We start from the raw sequence: 14,197 nt of genomic DNA, 5'->3' as shown, positions 1-14,197 counted from the left end.
TGTTCATTATCATTCTTCAACTGTGATCACTTGTGTTACTCAACAAGCTGGTGTGTCATTCTCGTATGTCAGATAATTGTGTTGCTGTTGAATCTTGTCACTGTCACGTCTCCAGGCAAGAAATAGTAACCGTGTTACTCTTTCCGTTTTAAGTTCACCCTCAAGAGACAACATCACTACCTACAGTACAGTATACTCCTGCCAGGTATACTCCTCGCCTCCGGTCGCCTGTACAGTATTTCTTCATAGTGTTGTTGTAAACCAAGTTAATTATTTCCACTGGTGGTAATTAAGTCTCATAATATTGTGTAGTCGTATGAAAAGTAATAAACTAAAAAAAAAATCACCTCAGGCGTGTGTGGTGGTGTTGATCCTGGATAAATATAACGCAATATAACGGAGTAGGTATATATTTCTGATCTAAACATACAAGTATATTTCACTCTTCACCGATTATAGTCGTGAATAATAAACAATCAAATCATTATTCTTTTACATTCACTTTCGTCTCACTTCATTTGTATATTTGTGATTTGTAAGATGCAGTTTAATGTATAGTTTAGTTACTTGTTTCTCTGGGTTGAGCAATGACACGAGTAAAACAGAATCGGTTGCTGTCAATATGTTATCTATTTTTGTGTTAATCTAATACAGGTGATTCAGTCTACACACACACACACACACACACACACACACACACACACACACACACACACACACACACACACACACTCACCGTACACGTTGAGAGTGACGGGCCTGGACAGCTTGGGGTCAGTGTTTACTTGACACTCGTAGATGCCTGAGTCTCTCAGCTGGGCGTAGGTGACCACTAGCGTCCACTGATCACTATCCTGGCTGTGTACCACCTGGGGAAGACATCACCTTATTGGTTAGCACTACAGGATTATCGCACATGATGCAATTTTAGTAGCGTTGCTTAATTAGTTAATAAGTGTGTGAGTTAATGAATGTTTGAGTAAGTTAGTAAATGTGTAAATGCGTGAGTGAGAGAATGAATGAATAAGAGAATGAATGAGTAAGTGACTGGGTGGAAATGGTTGAAGTTTGTGTGTATAATGTATATAAAGAGACCGTCAACAGCGGTGTACAGTAAGCGTACCACTGTCACACGGGCACCTCACAGTGTTTAGTGCAAGCACGTAGGCGTCGGACCTTGATGTTGATTGACTGCTCTGTATTAAGACGTGTTTTTAACCTCATTGTCTATTATAAAAAGGTAGATGTTAAGTGAATGTCCTGCCTCTCAGACTCCGTATATTCAGATTTCAGATTTGCCCCCGAGGGGGCTAGTTTATTGGGCACCCCCTTACATCCTGTGCAAGGTGAAGCGCAGAAGCGTTTACAGCGCCCAACAGGGAAGTATGAAAAGTTCATACTTGCCTTTATGACTCGTACATTAAGGGCGTAAAAGCATGAAGGGTCATAGGTTCTGTCAAGTTACATTAAGTGAGAGAATGATGAGTGTGTGGGGGGAAAGTTCCCGGTACATTTTATCTGTTTATGGCAAAGAGTGGCAGGTCCCTAATAATGTCAAATGCCAGGCCTGTGACTAGGAGGAGGGATATCTGGTCTGGGAGGGAAGAGGTGTTGGTAACGGCTGGGGACCTATAGGAGGAGGTCATAGGGCAAGTGAGGATGTAGTGAGAGAGGGTGTGAGAGTCGGGTTGGCCACAAAGTTTACAAACAGACTCCGTATATTGTTACCGTAAAAGTAAACGGTACCAAAGCAGGAGTATAGGAGAGGCCGCGAGAAAGAGGTGTATAGGAGACGAATTTGACCACAACACAAGCAGTGACGTCAAGGTGGACAAGGGACCCCTGGGTTATTTTAAATATGTTGTTGTTGTTACTGTTAATCTGACACGATCATAACTATTATTATTATTATTATTATTATTATTATTATTATTATTATTATTATTATTATTATTATTATTATTATTATTATTATTATTATTATTATTATTATTATTATTATTATTATTATTGCCACCAAAATATACAGAAACAATATTCATGAAAGGGGGTTTATAAAGAAATTGTGACTGAAAGTTTTAAATTATTATTAATAATCGACACCCAACAGGTATTACGTTGGGAAGGGCATAATAATTTTGCAGAGATATATTTAAGTGATATAAATTCTGTCTTTGTCGTTAAATGCTGTCACTTATCTTAAGGTATGTTGAATATTTTTGTTTTTCACAATTATTTGAAGTCTGTATCTCTCTAGTAGGAAGGAGAAAAGTTTAAAAGTTTAAAAAAAAATCAGATATTTTTAATATATTTGGATAATGCCACCCGTAAACCCTTCACTATCTGCCTCTGATCACTCACTCACTCACCCACTCACTCACTCACTCACTCACTCACTCACTCACTCACTCACTTCAGCTCAAAAACACACATATTTGCACACACGCACTGAAAAAGAACTTCATCTCCCAGAAATATACCCATGGAAAATCTTAACGAAAATATATACTGTTTATATACAACACTCGTCAAGCAATATACAAAAGCAATCATAGAGAAAGGTGTTAAAGTCGTTTCAATTTACTCAGGTAGGCAGGTAGTAGTGAAGGAGTGCCAGGAAACATTTATTACGTGTGTGTGTGTGTGTGTGTGTGTGTGTGTGTGTGTGTGTAAAGTAGAATACAGTACAGCAAGTAAATCAAATTCGTAATAACAATTAAAGTTTAAATTGATTACAGTAAAATAAAGTAAGTGAAAATAAGTAAATAAATGATTGGTTGAGATCACAAAGAGATGTTATTACAAGGCTGAGGAGGAACTAGGTTGAGTTAGGTTAGGTTAGGTTAGATTAGGTTAGATTAGGTTAGATTAGGTTAGGGTGAGGAGAAGCTGAAATGGAAGTGGGGTCAAGGAAATCTCTGGCGGGATCCTACGAGATAAGAAAATACCCAGATGGAGAAAAAAATATGAGGTAAAAATGACAAGGATGGAAAATATGAGTGAAAGAATTGATGATGATGATGATGTTAGTGATAATGGTAATGATGATGATAATGATAATGGTGATGATGATGATAATGATGTTAATGGTGATTATGGTGATGATGGTGATAAATGTAATGATGATGATGATGAGGATCGTGATAATGATAATGATGGTAATGAAGATGTTAGTGATAATGGTAATAATAATGATGATGGTGATGAAAAAAAACCCTTAATCCTCCCATTAAATTAATTATACCCACAGGTGATCACTAAGGTAAATCACTCATAAACATTCTAGTTTACCTGCAATTAGTATACGGCAATGCACCTATGTACACGTTACTGCCACAATATATTCCTGTGCTTTAACAACTGAGATCTTGAAAGTCTGTATTCTAGGTTCATACATAGATACATACATAGATACATACATTCATACATACATACATACATACATACATACATACATACACTGTAGACGGCAATGAAGCAATGAACTTTGATACGCCGAGGAGTGAAGGAGGTGGATAGTCTAATTAAACTTTGCCACTCTAAATAGTTACAAAGATCTTGGGTAATATAAACACACACACACACACACACACACACACACACACACACACACACACGCAGAGTCTTACCCAGGTGTCATAAACTCTGTCGCTAATTAAAGTTTAACCTGTTCTGCATAACGCATTATTTTGTTTTGTTTTACTCTCGCTCGGTGATAATTTCGGGTTTTCAGTGAGATGAATATTATCAGTTTCTTACACGAATTAGTCTGAAATCAAATTAGAGTTTTATCGATGGGTTAATAAACATAGAAGTTTATATAGAGACGAAATATTCTTAGGAATAACCGATTTTAATAATAATAATAATAATAATTTGTTATAATAATTACGGTGGATGTTTTGTCTATACTATTTATATTACGTTATTTATTGGTTATTGATCATGATTAGTTAGTATAATAGAGACCCGTTTAGTTATTTATCTTGTTTTAGTGATTGTTAAATATAAAATCAGTTCATCTAGCTAATTTATGTTATGAGAAAGAGAGACTCACCTGGAACCTGTCGTCGGCAGAGTAGGTATGGTGGCCAGTGGTGAGGATGTGAAGGTCTCGTCTCCTCAGCCACGTCACCTGTCACGGTAAACAACAACATTATTAGGGTGTGGCAGAAGGAAAGACAAAGGTATTTATTCCTCCAGGTGATTCACGCTACACTTTGATTAAGATCCTGAGGGCTTGAGGGTTACTATCGACGAGGAGGAGGAGAAGGATGAAGAAGGAGAAGGAGTAGGAGGTTGTGTCTTACTGTCTGAGTTATAGGAGTTCCTTGGAGAGTAATGTTTGGAGGTAGTGACGAAGGAATAATATCACAGAAAATGGCTCCTCTTCTAGTTTCCTTTAAGGGTAACTAATATAAAATAAAAAAAGAGGTTTTTTGATGAGCACTGATGATAAAAAAAAAATTAACTAGTTACCTTCACAGTTAGGGAAATGGGGCAGGTCGAGTGCAGTACCGACCATAATGCAGCCTCCTTGTGTACTAAAGGGCCAACAACAGCAACAACAACAACAACAACAACAACAGCAGCACTTCAATTATGGAACAATATATGAACAATAACAAGTGAAGAGCCAGATACGAGTCGGTTAAGACTACAAACAGAGATAACACCCACAACAACAACACCACAAACTGCTAACACAACGCAAACCAGCTCATGTTGTTGTTGTTGTCTCAGGGCTAATGTATGTATCCTAACTCATGTTGTTGTTGTTGTCTCAGGACTAATGTATGTGTCTTAGCTCATGTTGTTGTTGTTGTCTCAGGACTAATGTATGTATCCTAGCTCATGTTGTTGTTGTTGTCTCAGGACCAATGTATGTGTCTTAGCCTGTTGTTACAGTTGTTGTCCCAGGACTAGAATGTATGCATCCTAGCTCATGTTGTTGTTGTTGTCCTGAGGACCACTGCATGCATCCTAGCTCATGTTGCTGTTGTTGTCTCTGTGACCAATGTATGCGTCTTAGCCCATGCTGTTGTTGCTGTCCTCCAGGACTAAATGCATCCCAGCCCATGTTGTTGTTGTTGTCTCAGGACTAATGTATGTGTCTTAGCTCATGTTGTTGTTGTTGTCTCAGGACTAATGTATGTATCCTAGCTCATGTTGTTGTTGTTGTCTCAGGACTAATGTATGTATCCTAGCTCATGTTGTTGTTGTTGTCTCAGGACTAATGTATGTATCCTAACCCATGTTGTTGTTGTTGTCTCAGGACTAATGTATGTATCCTAGCTCATGTTGTTGTTGTTGTCTCAGGACTAATGTATGTATCCTAACTCATGTTGTTGTTGTTGTCTCAGGACCTATGTATGTATCCTAGCTCATGTTGTTGTTGTTGTCTCAGGACTAATGTATGTATCCTAACTCATGTTGTTGTTGTTGTCTCAGGGCCTATGTATGTATCCTAGCTCATGTTGTTGTTGTTGTCTCAGGGCCTATGTATGTATCCTAACTCATGTTGTTGTTGTTATCTCAGGGCCTATGTATGTATCCTAGCTCATGTTGTTGTTGTTGTCTCAGGACCATGTATGTGTCCTAGCTCATGTTGTTGTTGTTGTCTCAGGACCATGTATGTGTCCTAGCTCATGTTGTTGTTGTTGTCTCAGGACCATGTATATCCTAACTCATGTTGTTGTTAGTTGTCTCAGGACCCATGCATGTATCCTAGCTCATGTTGTTGTTTGGTTGTCTCAGGCCTATGTATGCATCCTAGTCATGTTGTTGTTGTTGTCTCAGGACCAATGTATGTATCCTAACTCATGTTGTTGTTGTTGTCTCAGGGCCTATGTATGTATCCTAGCTCATGTTGTTGTTGTTGTCTCAGGACCAATGTATGTATCCTAGCTCATGTTGTTGTTGTTGTCTCAGGACCTATGTATGTATCCTAACTCATGTTGTTGTTGTTGTCTCAGGGCCTATGTATGTATCCTAGCTCATGTTGTTGTTGTTGTCTCAGGACCAATGTATGTATCCTAACTCATGTTGTTGTTGTTGTCTCAGGACCTATGTATGGTCCTAAGCCTGTTGCCAAAGGAAGTTTGTCTCAGGACCAATGTATGTATCCTAGCTCATGTTGTTGTTGTTGTCTCAGGACCTATGTATGTATCCTAACTCATGTTGTTGTTGTTGTCTCAGGGCCTATGTATGTATCCTAGCTCATGTTGTTGTTGTTGTCTCAGGACCAATGTATGTATCCCAGCTCATGTTGTTGTTGTTGTCTCAGGACCAATGTATGTATCCCAGCTCATGTTGTTGTTGTTGTCTCAGGACCAATGTATGTATCCCAGCTCATGTTGTTGTTGTTGTCTCAGGACCAATGTATGTATCCCAGCTCATGTTGTTGTTGTTGTTCAGGACCAATGTATGTATCCCAGCTCATGTTGTTGTTGTTGTCTCAGGACCAATGTATGTATTCATGCACGTAAGTGCAGAATTCGGTGGGATTAACCAGAGGCTTATTGTTCAGTGAAGCCAACACACACACACACACACACACACACACCACACACACACACACACACACACACACACACACACACACACACCACACACACACACACACACACACACACCACACACACACACACACACACACACACACACACACACACATACACAGAAAGTTTGAGAGTCAAGGATCACAAACGCTATTTTTTAGAACATAACCTGACAGCTAATACAGTTTTACCATGACAACAGGTCTTTCCCAGCAAGAGTTCGTACCACCCTACCACCACTACTAGTACCACCTCCACTGCTGGTACTTACCACCGCACCGCATCACTGCTAATTGCCGCCACCACCACTACCATCACTACCAGTACCACCACCATCACTGCTAGTACCACCACCACCCATCACTACTGGTACCCACCACCACTGCCATCACTACTGGTACCCACCACCACCACCGCCACCAGGCCCGCACCACCACTACCATCACTACTAGTACCACCACCGCTACCATCACCTACTGGTGCCACCACACCACACGCAGCATCACCTACTGGTTGCCACCACCACTACCATCACTGCTAATTTTTCGCCACCACTACCATCGCTACCCCAGTACCACCACCACTACCATCACTACTCGAACGCCACCGCCACTGCCACCACTGCTGGTGCCACCACCGCACCACCGTCGCTGCTGGACCTTGCCACCGCTACCACCACTACTGGTGCCACCACCACTGCGCCATCACTGCTGGTGCCACCACCACTACCATCGCTGCTGGTGCCACCACCACTACCACCAATGCTGGTGCGCCTGCCGCACCATCACTACTGGTATACCGCCACTACCACCACTACTAATTGCCACCACCACTACCATCACTGAGTGCCACCACCACTACCATCACTGCACTGGTACCGCCACCACTACCACCACTGCCACCTGGTGCCACCACCACTGCCATCACTACTAGTACCTACCACTACCATCTTTCGCACCGCCTACCATCACTACTAGTTGCCACCGCCTGCCATCACTACTGGTGCCGCCACCACCCCTGCCACCACCTAATTGCCACCACCGCTGCCGTCGCCTGCTGGTGCCACCACCACTGCATCACTTCGCTTTAGTGCCACCACCACTACCATCGCTGCCTGGTGCCACCACCGCCTGGTGCCACCACTACCGTCGTCACTGCTGGTGCCACCACCTGCCGTCACTGCTGGTGCCACCACCACTACCGTCACTACTGGTACCTGCACCTACCATCACTACTGGTACTGCACCACCGCCTGCATCACTACTGGTACCACCACCACTACCGTCACTTTCACCAGGCCCGCCACCACCGCCTGCATCACTACTGGTTGCCTGCACCACACTACCACATCACTACTGGTGCCACCACCCTGCCATCACTACCTGGTGCCACCACCTACCATCACTGCTAATTACTTTGCCACCACTGCCATCACTGCTGGTGCCACCACCGCCTATAGCACTTCGCCACCACCACTACCATCACTGCCTTGAGTGCCGCCACCTACCGCTGCGTTGCGCCGCCACCACCTGCCATCACTGCTGGTGCCGCCACCACTGCCATCACTACTGGTGCCACCACCACTACCATCACTGCCTGAGCCTTACACCACCACTACCATCACTACTGGTACCACCACCACTACCATCACTACTGAGCCTTACCACCACCTGCCATCACTACTGAGCCGCCACCACCACCTGCATCACTACTAGTACCACTACACCACTACCATCACTACTGGTGCCACCACCTACCATCACTACTGGTGCCACCACCACTACCGTCGCCTACTGGTGCCACCACCACCTGCATCACTGCTAGTGCCACCACCACTACTGCCACCACTGAGCCGCCACCACCACTACCATCACTGCAGTGCCACCGCCACTACCACCGCTACTGGTTGCCACCACCACTACCGTCATACTGGTGCCGCCACCACTCCATCACTATAGTGCCCCGCCGCTACCATCCGCTGCTGGTGCCACCACTACCGTCATACTGGTACGCCACCACTACCATCACTACTAGTACCACCACCACTACCATCACTACTAGTACCACCACCATTACCATCACTACTACTAGTACCACCACCACTACCATCACTACTAGTACCACCACCCTACCATCACTACTAGTACCACCACCCTACCATCACTACTAGTACCACCACCACTACCATCACTACTAGTACCACCACCCTACCATCACTACTAGTACCACCACCACTACCATCACTACTTGTACCACCAATCTCTACCATCACTACTAGTACCACCACCCCTCTACCATCACTACTAGTACCACCACCACTACCATCACTACTAGCACCACCACCACTACCATCACTACTGGCACCACCACCACTACCATCACTACTACCCACCACCTCACTACCATCACTACTAGTGCACCACCCACCCTACCATCACTACTTAGCACACCCACCCTACCATCACTACTAGTACCACCCCACCACTACCATCACTACTAGTACCACCACTACCATCACTACTAGTACCACCACCACTACCATCACTACTAGTACCACCACCACTACCATCACTACTAGTACCACCACCACTACCATCACCACTACCACCACCCTACCATCACTACTAGTACCACCACCCATCACTATAGTACCACCACTACCATCACTACTAGTACCACCACCACTACCATCACTACTAGTACTACCCACCACTACCATCACTACTAGTACCACCACCACTACCATCACTACTGGTACCACCACCACTACCATCACTACTAGTACCACCACCACCATCACTACTAGTACCACCACCACTACCATCACTACTAGTACCACCACCCCACCATCACTACTAGTACCACCACCTACCATCACTACTAGTACCATACCACTACCATCACTACTAGTACCACCACTACCATCACTACTAGTAACACCACCACTACCATCACTACTAGTACCACCAATCCTACCATCACTACTAGTACCACCACCACTACCATCACTACTAGTGCCACCACCACTACCATCACTACTAGTACCCACCCACCACTACCATCACTACTAGTACCACCACCACTACCATCACTACTAGTACCACCACCCTACCATCAATACTAGTACCACCACCCTACCATCACTACTAGTACCACCAATCTCTACCATCACTACTAGTACCACCACCCACCACCACCACTACTAGTACCACCACCACTACCATCACTACTAGTACCACCACCACTACCATCACTAAGCACCCACCACCATACCATCACTACTAGTACCACAACCTACCATCACTACTAGTACCACCACCACTACCACCACTACTTCGCACCACCACCACTACCATCACTACTAGTACCACCACCACTACCATCACTACTAGTACCACCACCACTACCATCACTACTAGCACCACCCACCACTACCATCACTACTAGTACCACCACCACTACCATCACTACTAGTACCACCACCACTTCACCATCACTACTAGTACCACCAACTCTACCATCACTCACTAGCACCACCACCACCACCATCACTACTAGTACCACCAACCCTACCATCACTACTAGTACCACCACCCTACCATCACTACTAGTACCACCACCACCTCACCATCACCTACTAGTACCACCCACCACTACCATCACTACTAGTACCACCACCACTCACCATCACTACTAGTACCACCACCACTACCATCACTACTAGTACCACCACCACTACCATCACTACTAGTACCACCACCACTACCATCACTACTAGTACCACCACCACTACCATCACTACTAGCACCACCACCACCACCATCACTACTAGTACCACCACCACTACCATCACCACTAGTACCACCCACCACTACCATCACCTACTAGTACCACCACCACTACCATCACTACTAGTACCACCAATCCTACCATCACTACTAGTACCACCACCACTACCATCACTACTAGTACCACCACCCTACCATCACTACTAGTACCACCACCCCTACCATCACGACAGCACCACCACCACTACCACACTAGTACCACCACCACTACCATCACTACTAGTACCACCACCACTACCATCACTACTAGTACCACCACCACTACCATCACTACTAGTACCACCACCACTACCATCACCTACTTAGTACCACCACCATCTACCACATCACTGCCGAGTACCACCACCACTACCATCACTACTAGTACCACCACCACTACCATCACTACTAGTACCACCACCACTACCATCACTACTAGTACCACCACCACTACCATCACCACTAGTACCACCCACCACCACCACTCACTACTAGTACCACCACCACCACCATCACTACTAGCACCACCACCACTACCATCACTACTAGTACCACCACTCCCACCATCACTACTAGTACCACCACCACTACTCACCATCACTACTAGTACCACCACCACTCACCATCACTACTAGTACCACCACCACTACCATCACTACTAGTACCACCAACTACCATCACTACTAGTACCACCACCACTACCATCACTACTTCAGTACCACCACCACTACCATCACTACTTCACCACCACCCTACCATCACTACTAGTACCTCCACCACCACTACCATCACTAGTACCACCACCCTACCATCACTACTAGTACCACCACCCTACCATCACTACTAGTACCACCACCACTACCATCACTACTAGTACCACACCACCACTACCATCACTACTAGTACCACCCACCCTCTACCCATCACTACTAGCACCACCACCACTACCATCACTACTAGTACCACCACCACTACCATCACTACTAGTACCACCACCCTACCATCACTACTAGTACCACCACACCACCACTACCATCACTACTAGTACCACCACCCTACCATCACTACTAGTACCACCACCACTACCATCACTACTAGTACCATCACACTACCATCACTACTAGTACCACCAATCTCTACCATCACTACTAGTACCACCACCACTACCATCACTACTAGTACCACCACCCTACCATCACTACTACTAGTACCACCATCACTACCATCACTACTAGTACCACCACCACTACCATCACTACTAGTACCACCACCACTACCATCACTACTAGTACCACCAAACCCTATAGGTCTACATCCTGGTTTCTTTTCCAGAGATAAGGCAGGCCGTCGAGCCTGGAGGTGATGGCAGCAAGAGGATGCAAGCCATCACTACTAGTACCACCAATCTCACCATCACTACTAGTACCACCACCACTACCATCACCACTAGTACCACCACACTCCACCATCACTACTAGCACCACCACCACTACCATCACTACTAGTCCCACCACCTACCATCACCACTGCACCACCACCAATTACACATCACTACTAGTACCACCACCACTACCATCACTACTAGTACCACCACCACTACCATCACTACTAGTACCACCACCCCACCATCACCACTAGTACCATCACCACTACCATCACTACTAGCACCACCAACTCACCATCACCACTAGGCACCACCAATCCCACCACCACTAGTACCACCACCACCACCATCACTCACTAGTACCACCACCACTAACCACCACTAGCACCAATCCACCACCACCATCAACACCACTAATCAACCACCACCACCACATCACCACTAGCACCACCACCACTACCATCACCACCAGCAACCAACCACCACCACCACCACCAGCACCAACCACCACCACCATCACTACTAGCACCAACCAACTCCACCATCACTACCAGCCACCACCACCACCATCACCACCAGCAATCAACCACCACCACCACCACCAGGCACCAACCACCACCACCACCACTCTCAGTACCAACCACCACCACCACCACCACTCAGCACCACCCACCACCAACACCACCACTACGCACCACCTCACCACCACCATCAACTACTAGTGCCAACCACCACCACCACTCACTCAGCAACCCACCACCCACCTCACCATCACTCAGGGACCACCACCACTACCATCACCACTAGCACCAACAACCACTACCATCACCACTAGCACCACCACCACTACCAACCACCACTAGCACCACCACCAACCACCAATCACTCCACTAGCACCAATCCACCACCACCATCACCACTAGCACCACCACCAATCACCATCACCACCAAGCAACCAACAACTCCACCATCACCACTAGCACCAACCACCACACCACCATCACCACCACCAACCAACCACCTAATCACCACTAGCACCAACCAACTCACCATCACCACTAGCAACCACCAACCACCACCACCAACTCACCAGCACCACCAACCACCACCATCACCACTAGCACCAACCAATCACCACCACCACTAGCAACCACACACCACCATCACCACTCAGCACCACCAACAACCACCACCTCACCAGCACCAACAACTCCACCATCACCACTAGCACCACCACCACTACCACCACTACTAGTACCACCACCAACTACCACCACTACTAGCACCACCCACCACTACCACACCAACTACTAGTACCACCCACCACCACCACCACCACTAGTACCACCACCACTACCACCACCACTAGTACCACCACCACCACCATCACCACTAGTACCCCACCACACCACCACTCACCACTAGCAACTCACACCACTACCATCACTACTAGTACCACCACCACCACCATCACTACTAGTACCACCACCTCACCATCACCACTAGTACCACCACCCCTACCAACACTACTAGTACCACCCATCTCACCACCACTAGCACCATCCACCACCACCATCACTTAGCCAGCACCACCAACTCACCACCACCACTAGCACCACCACCACCCACATCACTGCACCACCACCACCATCACTACTAGCACCACCACCACCATCACTATAGCACCACCTCACCATCACCACTAGCACCACCCAACCACCACCACTAGCACCACCACCCCACCATCACCACTAGGCACCACCACCCCACCACCACCACCTCACCAGCACCACCCACCACCACCATCACCACTCAGTACCACCACCACCACCATCACCACAGCACCACCACCACCACCATCACTACTATACCACCACCACTCACCACCACTAGCACCACCACCACCTACCATCACCACTAGCACCACCACCACTACCATCACCACTAGCACCACCACCACTACCATCACTACTAGTACCACCCACCCATCCACTCACTACTAGTACCACCACCACTCACCATCACCACTAGTACCACCACCACTACCATCACTACTAGTACCACCACCACCACCACCACTAGCACCACCACCACCACCACCACCACCAGCACCAACCACCACCACCACCCCACACCCCACCACCACCACCACCACCACTAGCACCACCACCACCACCACCACCAGCTACCAACCAACCACCACCACCACCACACCAGCACCAACCACCACCATCACTACTAGCACCACCACCACCCCACCATCAACTAGCACCACCACCAATCACTACAATCACCACCACCACCACCACAACCAACCACCACTACCACCACCACCACCACCACTACTAGTACCACCACCACCACCAGCACCACCACCACTACCATCACTAACACCACCACCACCACACCACTAGTACCACCACCAC

Source organism: Homarus americanus, unplaced genomic scaffold (assembly GCF_018991925.1).
Source record: "Homarus americanus isolate GMGI-L3 unplaced genomic scaffold, GMGI_Hamer_2.0 scaffold56009, whole genome shotgun sequence".
Lineage (NCBI taxonomy): Eukaryota > Metazoa > Arthropoda > Malacostraca > Decapoda > Nephropidae > Homarus > Homarus americanus.
Note: the sequence above shows the minus strand (reverse complement) of the source record.